Below are 14,964 nucleotides of genomic sequence, written 5' to 3' on the forward strand. Positions count from 1 at the left end.
TATGTTGTTTGTTCCCACCACTGCCTTACAACCGGTGTTAGTTTGTTCCTGTCCTTGTAAGTTAGTGTTTCAGCAAGAGATACTAATAAAATTAGTATCAGATGATGAAAAAAAAAAAATACTGGGGCTGATTTGTTTGACTAAAACCCTTCAGAGCAGTGCCCCAGCATGACCACAATCCAATGACAGAAACAAGTAAAGGATTAAAGATTAAACAGTATTATAAAGATATTTATATTTCATTCAAGGATAACTAAATGAGTGCAAAGAATGAAACCTGAGTCGTGACTAAAATTTCAGTTTGGAACTAAGTAGAGTAACAGACCTTAATCTACATATTGTAACATAAACCTCGTTTGAAATAACGAATGAATGTTAGATTAGACAGTTTCATTTCAAACAACAAATAAATGCATTCAACCTCAAGGTTATTTAAATTCTGATAAATGCTATTTCTCCTTGTGATAATGATAATTTGAGTGAATGAATGGTACGTTAGTTTGAGGACTGCAAAAATTTACATCTAAATGAATAAACATGTACATCATGAAGCAACAAAAATTTCCACAAGTTATTATTATTATTACTATGGTTGTATTTTTTGTTGTTGTTGTTATTATTATTATTATGGCTGTTTTTGTTGTTATTATTATTATTATTATTATGGCTGTTTTTTATTATTACTGCTATGGTTGTTGTTATTATTATTATTATTACTGTTGTTATTATCAAATATTATTACTGTTATTATTAGTAGTAGTAACAAAGTATTATGCACTTTCCCTTTATATCTCCTAACTTACCATGGGCAACAAAAGTAGTAGTAGTAGTCTATAGACTCAATTAGAATTGGCTTTAGGGTAATTATTATATTTTCCCTATCATCACTTTAACACCAAAGCCAATAAACTTTATACCAGTAATGTGCTCAGGGTTGCTCCAAAATCAGATTATAACTTACAAAGAAAACTTGTTTATAAGTTAAAAAAAAATAGCCATCATCATCGTTATCATTATCACAGCATTTTTGTTAAAGGATGAAGCAGGAGATTAGTGTTTCTGTTTCCATGGCAACTGCTTACATCCTGTGATGAAACAAATTCAGAAATTAGTAGAAATTGTTAAAAGTAATGAGAACAACAATAGCAACCACCACAACAGCTGTAATTGTATCTGTAGCCCAGTGGATAAAAAAAGTTGCAAACTTCAGTTGAGAAACGAAAGTACCTGGTTCAAATCCAGTCAAACACCTTAATAAACAGCCAGGAATTAAGCACCTGATGACAATCAAACTGATTTATTGGATGAAAATATCGTAAATCTATACTATGAAAAATGTGATTGATAGTTCATAAAATAATACACTTATTAACAACAACAACAACAATAACGATGATGATGATGATGAAAGGAAATATGTACAGCAATAAACAAGCAATGCCTAAAGATGCTCCATGCTAATTTGATTGGTAAAGATTTTTCTTCTATGGCATTTAAAGAAATACATACACACCCACCCACCCACGGACAGACAGACAGACAGACAGAAAGTGGGTGGCAGTGTTGATAGTTGTGACGTTTATAACTTCTTGAAAAGAACTGCGAGGAAGGGTGATGAAATTAAAAGGTATACAAGAGAAATGCTGTCTGTTTTAAAAGAAAATATATACGTGTGTGTGTGTGTGTGTGTGTGTGTGTGTGTGAGTGTGTGTGTGTGTGAGTGTGTGTGAGTGGGTGTGGCAGATTGCAAATGTAAGTGGTAGCTTCTTTTATCTGATGGTATGGAATTTATTATGAGTATTTATAAAGAGTAACCTTAGCAACGACTGCAACAGAACTAGTTACAACAAAAACAAGGCAAAGTTAAAAATGAATTACAATAAAATTTACAAGAGTTAACAATTATTATTATCATCATTATTATTATTATTAATGATAAATGCTAAAGAAAGAGGAGGCTGAAGAGGGTTGTTCTTCACTGTCAGTCACGGAATAACGTCAAAGAATTACTTTAACGTCTACGATGATGACATTTGGTTTATACAACAACAACAACAACAATAATAATAATCTTAACAACAGCTTTACTTGATTTATGTAGAAGGTGAGTATCCAAAGAAATGAGCAGGGTGTGTGGAAAACTGAAGAAGCCAGTGAAGAAACACCAAGGAATTACTGGTATTATTACAAAGATAAAGCTGCAGGAAGAGTATAGAAAGAGAAAGCTGAAAAGAAGAGTTCTACTATAAAGGAATTTGTTTTATTTGGTTTCCTTATGTATAAACAGACTCAAGACCCACAGAGAAAAGGTGGTGTAGTAAACCTATCCAACCCAAGGCAAAACAAGGGAGAAGTACACAGAAATAATGGCAATAATGAGTGTGATGATAACTATGATACTATTGGCAATCAATATAAAAAAAATAATAAAGCAGTGAAACTTAAAGACATCTGATTTAGAGGTTGGCACTTACTGCATTAAAGTTACTAAAATCATATATAAATATATAAATGTGTGTGTATGTGTAAAATGGCACAAAGGGAACTTAGAGTAGCATAGTAACAGAGAGAAAATTTAGCCAGCTGTGGATATATGAGTAAACTCTATCACACGAGTTGAGCACTTTTTCCCTGCTTTGTCAATATAAACATTTACAACTTTTAACAAAATTTAAGTACAGATGGATGCATATGGCTAAACATTATATATCTAACTATACAACTATATACATATGTATATACATTTGTTTCCAAGCATTTTTAGTTTACGTTAACACATAAGATTAATTTTGGAGGAAACTCAGAAAAACCACTATCTTAATCGGTATAGTTGTACAGACTATATGTAGGCATATTTATGTGAATCTATATTTAATTTCATATTTGTACTCCCTTTACTCCTCTTAATTCTTATCCGTTCTTTCCTTCAAACTTTGTATCATTTTATTAATTTTTTACGTCTGCCACAGTTTATTAAATTTGTTTTAAAGAATTTAGTTTAGTATTTAGAATTCCACTTACCATATGTTCACACACACACACATATATATATATGTATGTATAGATACACATGCACACTACACAAAACGGATTATAATGGACAGAGAAATATGAGATCCTGAATCTTTTAGTTATTTGACATGTTGCTAGCTTTTCATATTTTTTTTCCAGTAAAGTGGCGGGAAGAGTTGGAATTCTAGTTTAAATAGGCAAAAATAAAAGCCAAAACAAAAAACAAAAGAAAAAGAGAAGCCACAACAATTGCTAAGGCAGTTGAAATAGAAAATAAATGAATATGTATATACAGAAACAATCACAAGAGGTGTGTGTGTGAAAGATGAAATAAGAAAAGAAAGAAAGAAAGAGAGAAGAAATCAATGTAAGAGAGAAGATAGAAGTAAACTAGTTCTTACTTTAGTGAAACTTTATGAGATTATACAAAATTCACCGGAGACTAAAATGCCACAAGAATTCTATTCAATTATTTACACATAATCATACACAGAAACATATGCTGACGCATGACATTATATACACACACACACATATATATATATATATTAATATATATATGAAGTTATGTATATAATATTATACGCATGCATAAACTTGGGTTTTCTTCCGCCTCTTTGCATGCAATAATGTGATATCTTTAAGGAAGGAATGGAATTAGAACCATAACAATAACAAGAACAACAGTGTTAGTAATAATGGTAATCTCTCCAATACTAATACTACTAATATAACTACCACTGGTGGTGCTTGCAGAAGGAACTATAATAAAAGTTAACAACAAGGTGTATCTTTGTGTGTATGGATGTGTCTGTGTGCGTGTGAATGAGTGAGTGTGTGTAAAAAAAAAAGTTTAGTCACTCAAACTTTTCTTTCATCCTGTTCCAAGATTCGGTAAATTTTCAGTATAAGAACTGATCCAAAAATGCACAAAGATTTAGATGGAACTTTCTACAGAGACAAAGAACTGCAGTAACCACCACAAAAACAGTAGTAACAGTCTTTAGATTTCATAATACAGAACAGAGTGAGAGCACAAGAGAGAGAGCGCGCGCGAGAGAGAGAGAGAGAGAGGGTAAATCCAACAGGGTCTATGGGAATGGTAGGACGATGCCTGGTGCTAACAACACTTGCTAGTGTGTCTTTTGACACATGAGTTCTGCTTAAATAGCTAACTCTTCAGTTTGGAGAAACAAACAAAAGCAGCAACTGAACTACATGCTCCTTCAAACAGGCTTCAATTAATGAATATAACATACACACACACACACACATATATATATATATTACACAAAACACACACACATGTATATATATATATATATATAATATATGTGTGTGTTGTGTGTGTGTGTGTGTGTGTGTGTGTGTGTGTGTGTGTGTGTGTGTGTATATATTTGGGGGCATGTGTGTGTAATTCATATACACATGTGTGGTTATATATTTATGTGTGAGTGTGTATACATATATAGACATTCAAGCATATAAATTAGGCTTTAATATGTGGAATTTTATAGCTTTATGCTTCTATTGTGATAATGGACCATGCTGGAGCACCGTCTTCATACATACATGTATATGAATGTATAGATACTTACATATACAGATGTATACATATCAGTGTATATATATATATATATATATATATAATAATAATTATTATTATTTGAGGGAATAAAATCCAAACTTACAAGGAAAAACAATTCAATTTACTTAATCTTTACTTTTTAATTGTTATTTTAATTTTAACTTTTCTATTATATGTAATTTTCTAGATGGTGTAATTCAATTATTCATTTTGAATTGATAAAAGGTGGTTTTCTTCTAATATTTAATATATATATATATATTATATATATATATATACACACACAACTCACATATAAACCTGTCATAAATTAGGGTTTAGAAAATATCATTTTATATTATGCACTCATCAACACCACTGCAACCGGCATCATCAGTCAGCAACCGGCATCATCAATCATCACGACTGGTATAAGCATGTGAGTGAACATTCTCTCAGTCACTCAACCGGTTACGAAGTTGCCAAACATTCCTAAGAAATCTTGCTATTGTCTAAAAATTAAAAAGAATAAAAAGGAAGAACACATTGGATGATGTAGTCCAAGATACATTAGTCCAAAGAAAAGATAGAACAGTCAGGACTGGAATGCCTTTGGTTGATCAGAGCTGACCTGAGACTAAACAACAATCTTCATCAGAACCATAACACGTACCACAGCCACTAGCACCACAATGACGACAACTGCTTCTACTAATATTAGTACTAGAACTAACAGCATTACCATTATGACAACCACCTAAACTACTATTACTACTGCTGCTGCTGCTATACGTTGAATTTATTTGTGTGACTTTAGCTTGGTTACTAAACCAAACTTAGATCCAAATAGTACCACTATTGCTGCAGTCATTGCTACTACAGCTACTAATACACTCAACACCCTGACCATTACCAACCCTGACTAATATTTCGACTAGTATCTACTATTATTGCTGCTACCAGCTTGGTATTTTTATTTGTGTAGGTCTTGTTCAATCACCAAAAATCTTCCATCTTGAGCAGTCCCAAAGTCCCAAAGAGCGAAAGGTTACAAAAAGGGGATTTTCAGAAATAGAAAACTTGCAGTATTGTGCTTTGCAGATAAGTGGTGCCTAATTTTAAACAACTGGACTTTAACATACATAAGCAGACATACACACATATATACTTTACATAAGAATATATATATATATCACAGACATACTGTTAATCTTGTAACTACCAGAGTATATTCTATTGATGAGAAGGTCGTGTTTATATACATGTGTGTGTGCATATATATATATATATTTCTATACACACATACACACATGTGCATATACGTATGTGGCCTATGCAGTACATATATAAACAGAGTTAATTTAACTGTGTGTGTGTGTGTGTAAATGTATGTATGACAACAGTTGTGTGCGTGTGTGTATAAATGTATGTTTGACAACAGTTGTGTATGTGTGTGTATGACAACAGTTATAAATTCTACATATAGCTACTACTAGAGTACAGTTCATAGTAGACAATGGCATGGACTGTCTATTAATAACTTCTGCATACATTATTGTTGTAATTGTTGTCGGCGAGACTGTTTCTATTATTGTTGTTACTCATGCTTTTGTGGTAGGCCTTGTCAATGATAACTTTTTTTTATGTGTGTGTAGGGGGAGAGGGACTATTTCACCATGTCAACTATGACTCTTAGAAACCTCTCACCCATTTCATCGTTTTCCATTTTAAAATCCGACAATGAAATATTATGTGTAGATGTATTCATCAGGAAGGAACCACAAGACTTTGCTATTGACAAAAACATAGACAATTAGATAGACAGAGTGAGTGTGTGTGTGTGTGTGTGTGTGTGTGTGCTAAAGCGAGATGTTTTGTCTTCTGTCAAAAACGAAAAGCTATCACCCTCATTGATTACAAATGATGTATAATGCGTCTCATAAATAAGAACATTTAAACAATATTGTAAAGTATGGCCTTATATATGAAACCTATTATCAGTCTGGTTAATTGTCTACAAATATGAGTGTGTGTGTGTGTGTGGCATATTCTTCAGGTTCATTCTAAACAATATTTGAATGAAGTATGGGTCTAGTGCACTAGAATAGCTGGAGTGTGTGCTGCGCAGGGGCAGCCCCACTGGACCCCACATATTGCCTGCAGCAATAGCCTACAACAGGATGAAAAGTGTCACCTGGGGTGGACCGTGCCTACTCTCCCCCGCTCCCAGCTACGCTAGTGGTCAACTGATGAGAATGGAATCACAAGATCAGATGGTATTCCTCCATGATGCCCGATCTGGTAGAAAGGGGTTGAAGACTTGAATGGACATATAGAAAAAGGGATTTCACGAACAATTGGTAAATATTCTTTCAGGTATGATCCTGCTTTTAGCAAACAGTTAAGAGCAACAGAAATGAGTCAATGAGGTATCATAGCCTCTAACTCAGTGGTTCTCAACCACAGTCCATGTGAACTTGGAGCTAGGGTGGTGTAGGGGGGCATATATGATTTTAGGGGGCCCACACAAGCAAAATAGTAAACTAGGGATCTACAGTATTATATTGAGGGTTCGTGAATTTCTTTCTTGTTTCAAACTCCAAAATGGTTGCTTGATAAATTGGATCTGACATCCTCTAAGTGTAAGGTTTCATGCAAGTAATTCTTGTTGATGAAAGATGGACAGGAGACTGGTTCTGGAATCTAGATGCTGTAGTTTGCAGAAGAAAGGATTCAATTAAGTAAATGTTTCGGTGAGATTAGATGACATGCAAGGGACAAAGAGAAGTGGATAGGTGTCTGTATGAAGTTGTCATACAGTTGATTTGAGCCGCTTTATGATCCAACACCATATCCAATATAGTTTTAAGCCTATGGCATTTAAACTGGCCATATCTAGCACAAATGTTCCAAATGTGACAGTGAGCTAATGCAGTGTATTGCTTTCTAAAAACGGGTCATCAGTCAGATATATGATCCTTTCAGTTTATCTTTATGAACCATCTAAAATACCCATATGGTTAGTAACTGGACTGTCCCCAATATTTGAGCAGCATTCCTATACAGGTTTACAAGTTGTAACCTGCCTTCACTATTGTGTTGTCTTTCATAAAAGCTATTGACTTTCAGAAGGTTAACTCTCACAAGTTGTGAATAGTATTATTAAGACATTGTATTAAGATATTACTTAACAACCATTGTAAAATTGGTGTGTAATGTTAGCTTGTAGTTTTAAAATGGCTCAATTTTACTCCTCACCAGGATATGTCACTTGAGGAGAGTAGACACTATCATGGCGACTTTAATCTACATGTGCAACAAAAAGACAAATGGCTTGGATTCACCAAGGTTCAGAGGTTGCTTGTTTATAGGCATTTGCAGAACTGCAGCACCCCATATTTCCACTTGATATTATTGATAACATTCAATTTAATTCTTTCTTTATACTTGTACATTATATAATCCTTAAGCTTAATGTCAGTAGCCATCCCCTAATTTATGAATTAAAAAAAAAAAATCCTTCTATAGAACTGTGCGCTTCACAGTTTCAATGATGCAGTGTTTGGCTGTTGTGTGCCACACTAGGGAGAGAGAGCACTGTGTGAACAACAGTGCTAGGTGAAAGGTAGTGTTTCTTTTTGACTTTGCATGTGTTGTGCCTAAGAACATGTTTATATTCTTGAATGTGATAAAGCATAGAATTAGATTATTATCCTGCTTCCAGCTTTAGTGTTGCTGCCAGGATCTGAAAAATAGGGCAGATGTTCACCCCTTATTTTGAGATTTAGGGGAAATTATTGAAAAACAAGGGGGAATTCGTGACAGTGTTGAGTGAACAAATTAAACACACTACCTGGCAGTGGCTAAAATGCGAACTAATCAAATTTATGTATAAATTCTCTTTTTATATGTTTGTTTTCTTTTACACAATATTAAAACAATGGCTAAAAATTTTCTGAAGCAGCACCCCCACTAATCTTATGTACGAGCTGCCACTGCCAGTGTTATTATTTATTCTAAGTGTTATGAGCCAGCAAGAGTGTCTCGCCATGGCTGGTTGACTTAGAAGAACAAATAAATGGTGCAACAGACATTGCATAAAATCATTGGTGCAACACAGACTCTGATATAACAAATGATGGAACAATCACTGCTGGGGGGTGGTTGATAACGAGTCTCCTCAATCAGTTTCTGAATAACAACAACAACTTAGAGAGGGAGGACTCTGTCAGGCTGATTTACCATAAATATGCAACATAAAGATAAATGGGTTATTGCACAGTGAATGCACATAACCTAGTGGTTAGGGTATTGCATTCACAATCGCAGGGTCATGGTTTCAATTCCCAGACTGGGCAATGTGTTGTATTCTTGAGCAAAAATGCTTCATTTCACATTGGTCTAGTCCACTCACCTCTAAAAGAGTAACCTTGCAATGGACTGGCATCCTATTCAGGGAGAATGCTGTGATCACAGTCATTTATATTCCACAGAAACCAGGTAACTGGTTCTCTAAGTGCTAAGATTCAAGAAAGTAATATCTAGTGGCTGACAATGATGATGATCTTCCATGTATTCACTATGGCCACCCTCATTAATATTGTCATGAGATAGTGAAGCAATTTTTACATGGTCAGTCGACCTGCTTGACATCAAAACCAAATTTTCCTCTAATCCTTATCCAACTGTCTGTCCTAACGAAGGACACATTTGACAATGTAGTCTCAGATACCCCCAATAACATGGGATGGTCATCAGTGGAATGCATTTGATCATGGGTTTGCTTAAGCATATTTGATCTGAGACAGAACAACCAACAGCAACAAAGTCCCACATATGTGCAACATAAGCACAAATGAGTAATTGGTTGCATACACCATTACTAATCCTATTAATACCGTTTGTTGTTTTTATTCTTTTATTATATATTGTTTACATCAAGTGTGGAAATGTTCATTTATATATTGAAGCAACTGGATTCTTGTTCACTTCAACTTACCTCTGCATTTGCTGACCTATATATGATTAAAAGACATTCCATCTAAGATCATCTTGTCTTTCTTGTATATTTAGAACAACAGTGTTTGATGTGTTCTCCTCTTTCTGAGAAAATAGTGGGAGAGATTTGGCAGCCATTTCTAGCAAGTCTAGTGCATGTGCTAGTGCCACAAATAAAGCACAAATGTTGGTGCCATGTAAAAAGCACTCAATACACTGTGAAGCAATTGGTGTTACGAAGAGCATCCACCCATAAAAACTATGCCAAAACAGACAGTTGGAGTTTGGTGTAGCTCTCCAGCCTTGCCACCTCCTGTCAAACCATCCAAATGGACATTAAATGATGATGATGAGTAACATGTATGTATATACATGCTTGTGTGTGTGTGTAAATATCGTCAGCCCCAGCTCGTATCTGAGCATTGGGTCCATCAGTCTCCATCCAGCCTCCTCGGCAGATGTTTGTGCCGAATATGACTTTGGAGTCCAAGTCGGTGGTGAAAGAGTTGTGGGCAGAATTTTCACAGGATGGTCGGTGTGGATCAAGGATGTTGAAGACACTCCTTTCTTCTCCTGTATTTTACCTCCTCATTCTGCTGTCTGTTCTGCTCAAAGGAGCTGGCTCCATTGCGGATAGCAGTCCTCCAGGCTGTCCTATCCATGGCAATCTGTTCCAATTGCAAGTTCTCCATAGAGCATGATCCTTGGGAGACAAGAGGGCTCCATACATTGGATTTGACCTGGCCAGCGGAGACGATAGTGAAAATGGTGGCTTTGATGCTTTGTAGTGAGGCACAGCAAAGAACCTCATTGTTGGTAATGTGATCTTCCCATCGAATATTGAGGATCTGTCGTAGCCTGGATTGCTGGAAGCATTCAAGGCACTTGAAGTCACAGTGTGTGTGTGTGTGTGTGTGTGTGTGTGTATGTAAATATATGCATGTATGTGTGTGTAATTGTATTAACACTGTCACTAATCTGCATATTGTCAGGTCAGCACCAATTCCATCACCAGCTGATGGAGACCTGCTCCTGGTAGCTGTGTAATCCAGTACCACCTAGCAATGGTTTGAGCAACCACTGACTAAATTGGACCTCCTATAAGGCTTGCCAAGTGAGGAGGGTGTATAAGAGCCCAGTATGGTTACAAACGAAAACCTGGGTGAGGTGATGGGCACTGTCAGGATTGCCAAACCCAATGAAGCACCTGAATGGAAGTACCAACATTTAATTCTGTATTGAAATGGTCAGGACCTGGGTCATAAATAAAACTCAAATCAAGGAAGGAGCGAAAAGAAATTGATGAAAAGCTCAAGATATCCTGATAGCAGAAATAGATAATCTGATTCGAGGTGGATGTGACAGTGTAATTAGCTGAACATATTCCCTTTTTTTTTCTTTTTCTACCTCAAATCATACTTGTAGTTAGTAATATATATAATATATCAAACATTATTTTACAATATTTTATATAATATATTCTTTGAAGAAATATCTCTTCAAAATTTAATATATTAAACCAGTGTATCTTGAATAAATATCCCTATAAGAGGCTTAAATATCCTCATTGTGACTATATATATACATATGCATAGGCAGACAAACTGGCAGGATCGTTGTCATGCTAGGCAAAATGCTTAGTGGCATTTCATTTATCTTTACATTCTGAGTTTGGATTCCACTGAGGTCAACTTTGTCTTTCATCCTCTCAGGGTTGATAAAATAAGTACCAGTTGAGCACTGGGGTTGATGTAATCAACATGCCCCCTCTCTCAAAATTGCTGGCCTTGTGCTAAAATTTGAAAGCTGTGTGTGCATGCGCGCGCACACACACACACAATGGCTGTTTTTGTTAGTTTAGTATAGGTTTCTGTATTTATTATTTTGATAATAAACACATGGAACAGTTTGGAAAGAGTCTTAGCTTATTTTGTTTATACATTCACAAATACACATGGCTTGTGAAGCAGTCATAGAAACAAAGAATAAACAACAACAAATAAAACACATTAGAAAAATTAAAAAAGGCTATAAAAACAAAAGGAAATAATACAGAGTTATAACAATAATATATAACAGATGAAATGTTCTTTTTTTTGTTCTATACGCACACCCATATGTACAAAGATGAACAGGCATAACCAGTCGAAACTGCAAAATATCAGCTTGATAGGAGCATCTACGTGGCAACTTGACTTGATAGAAATAAAGTAAAAATATCTTTCAAATTTCCCCCTATTATTTCAAATCAGGAAACAGAGATTGGAGTGCTCGGCATCTTGAGAAAGTGTCTACTACAATAGCCCTGGCAAAACCCAAGTCTTGAGTGGATTTGATTGAAAGGAGCCAATCACACACACACGTATATGATGCCAAAATCATCTGTACTAGCATCAACTGCGTTTGAACAGGGCTTTTTATGTGCCACTGGCATGAGGCCCCCTGACTTCCTCCCGTACAGGTGGCACATAAAAAGCACCATCCGAAGATGGTTGATGCTGCCAGTGCCCCCTGACTGATTGCCGTGCTGGTGGCACGTAAAAAGCACCATCCAAACGTGGTTGATGCCAGTGCCCCCTGACTGGCTCCTGTGCCGGTGGCACGTAAAAAGCAACATCCAAACATGGGTGATGCCAGTGCTCCATGACTGGCTCCCATGCTGGAGGCATGTAAAAAGCACCTGCTACACTCTCAGAGTGGTTGGCATAAGAAAGGAAGGGCATCCAGTGGTAGAAACATTGCCAGGTCAGATTGGAGCCTGGTGCAGCCAAACCTCAGCCAAATCGTCCAACCCATGCCAGCATGAAAAGCAGATGTTAAATGATGATTATGATGGTGATGATGCATACAAGGTGGTGCTGAAAAGTTCCTGGCTTTGGGTTACATAGATTAAGATCTCCTGGGGACTTGCTCTTGTATGCCACTCATCAATGTCCTTCATCCTCAAGTCATAAATAAAATAAGGATGATGAAAAAAAAGATGTGGGGTTGGGGTAGGATGGTGCATGGTTCTCTAGTTACGAAGAGCAACACTAATATAAATAAAGGCAGTTCTAGTATTCCTTCTCCTCTTCCTCCTCATTTAATGTCCATTTTCCATGCTGGCATGGGATTGGATGGTTTGACAGGAGCTGTCAAAGCCAGAAGCCACATCAGGTTCCACTGTCTGTTTTGGCATGGTTTCTATAGTTGGATGTCCTTCCTAATGCCAACCACTTCACAGAGTGGTGAGTCTTAGGTGGCACCAGACACCAGTGCTTTTTATGTGGCATTATCGCCAATGCTTCTTATGTGACACCAACACCTGTGGAACCGGCACCAGTTCTAGTAATGCTAAAGTGTTGGTGAGTGAAATCTTTATTGAATGTAGTCTATAAAGCTTGTACAAGTAACAGTAGCACAGTCATGGACACACTTCATTAATATCAACATATTAGGCACAGGAGTGGCTGTGTGGTAAGTAGCTTGTTTACGAACCACATGGTTCCGGGTTCAGTCCCACTGTGTGGCACCTTGGGCAAGTGTCTTCTACTATAGCCTCGGGTCAACCAAAGCCTTGTGAGTGGATTTGGTAGACAGAAACTGAAAGAAGCCCGTCATATATATGTATGAGTATATATGTTTGTGTGTCTGTGTTTGTCCCCACAACATCGCTTGACAACCGATGCTAGTGTGTTTACATCACCGTAACATAGCAGTTCGGCAAAAGAGACCGATAGAATAAGTACTAGGCTTACAAAGAATAAGTCCTGGGGTCAATTTGCTCAACTAAAGGCAGTGCTTCAGCATGGCCACAGTCAAATGACTGAAACAAGTAAAAGAGTATATAATACAGCTAACTATTAAGTTAAATTCCTTGATAAGGCATTCAACTCCATTTATTTGAATAATAAAGTAATGTAACATCAAAAAACAGATTCTGAGTATTTCTGACAAGAGATCCTTAACCTTTTTCATACCAACCCAGCTGAAACAACTACTGGCTCCGTACTACAAATGTCTTGTTTTCAAAAGTTCTGAATTAAAATCTTCCACCAAACCTTAGTCACAATTTATGTTCCTAACACCAGCTGAATGAAAACTAAGTTATTTTACTAAATTCTTTGTTATATTTCAAATTAATTGAAAGAAACACAATCCATCTCAACAGAAATACAGTAGCAAGAGGATTAAAATATATAATAGAGAAACAATTCTTAACCCTTTCAATACCAACCCGGCTGAAACCACCTCTGGCTCTGTCTTGTTTTCATAAGTTCTGAATTAAAATCTTCCACCAAACCTTAGTCACAATTTATGTTCCTAGCACTAGCTTAATGAAAACTAAGTTTTTTTGCTAAATTCTTTGTTATATTTAAAGTAATTGAAAGAAATACAGAGCATCTCGAAATAAATACAGTAACAAAAGGGTTAACTGAAGTTGCCTGCCTCTGAACTTCATCCATTTCTCATATCTTCCACTAGAAGTTTCCTTTAAGATTGCAGCCTGGGGCTTATCTTTGATGCACACTATTGATTCTGGTGTGTCATGAAATTTGGTTATGTTATCTAAACCAATGCTTCTCAAACTATCTGATGTGGCATACTGATAGTTTTTGTTTCCAGTGTGCCAGGGTCCGGTAATATTTCCTAGTAATATTAATTTATACCAGAAACAATATCATCATCATCATTTAACGTCCGTTTTCCGTGCTAGCATGGGTTGGACGGTTCGACCGGGGTCTGGGAAGCCGGGGGCTGCACCAGGCTTCAGTCTGATCTGGCAGAGGTTCTACAGATGGATGCCCTTCCTAACGCCAACCACTCCGCGAGTGTAGTGGGTGCTTTTTATGTGCCACCTGCACAGGTGCCAGGGGGGTCCGGCATCGGCCACGATCGGTTGGTGCTTTTAACGTGCCACCGGCATGGAAGCCAGCCAAGGTGGCGCTGGCATCGGCCACGTTCGGATGGTGCTTTTTATGTGCCACTGGCACTGGAGCCAATCAAGGCAGCGCTGGCATCGGCTACGTTCGGATGGTACCGACAGAGATCAAAGAGGGTACCGACAGAGATCAAAGATGGTGCCGACAGAGATCAAAGAGGGTGCCGACAGAGATCAAAGAGGGTGCTGACAGAGATTAAAGAGGGTGCAGACAGAGATTAAAGAGGGTGCAGACAGAGATCAAAGAGGGTGGCGACTGAGATCAAAGAGGGTACCGACAGAGATCAAAGAGGGTGCCGACAGAGATCAAAGAGGGTACCGACGGAGATCAAAGAGGGTACCGACAGAGATCAAAGAGGGTGACGACAGAGATCAAAGAGGGTGCAGACAGAGATCAAAGAGGGTGCCGACAGAGATCAAAGAGGGTGCCGACAGAGATCAAAGGGGGTACCGACGGAGATCAAAG

At 37.0% G+C, this 14,964-nt stretch overlaps 1 protein-coding gene across 3 annotated transcripts in view; it reads right to left on the reverse strand.

Moving 5' to 3' along the window:
• LOC115216322 (nostrin) overlaps positions 1-14,964 on the reverse strand; it is a 389,446-nt gene that overhangs the window by 244,099 nt on the left and 130,383 nt on the right. The window lies entirely within an intron of this gene.

Source organism: Octopus sinensis, linkage group LG10 (assembly GCF_006345805.1).
Source record: "Octopus sinensis linkage group LG10, ASM634580v1, whole genome shotgun sequence".
In the NCBI taxonomy this organism is placed as follows: Eukaryota; Metazoa; Mollusca; class Cephalopoda; order Octopoda; family Octopodidae; genus Octopus; species Octopus sinensis.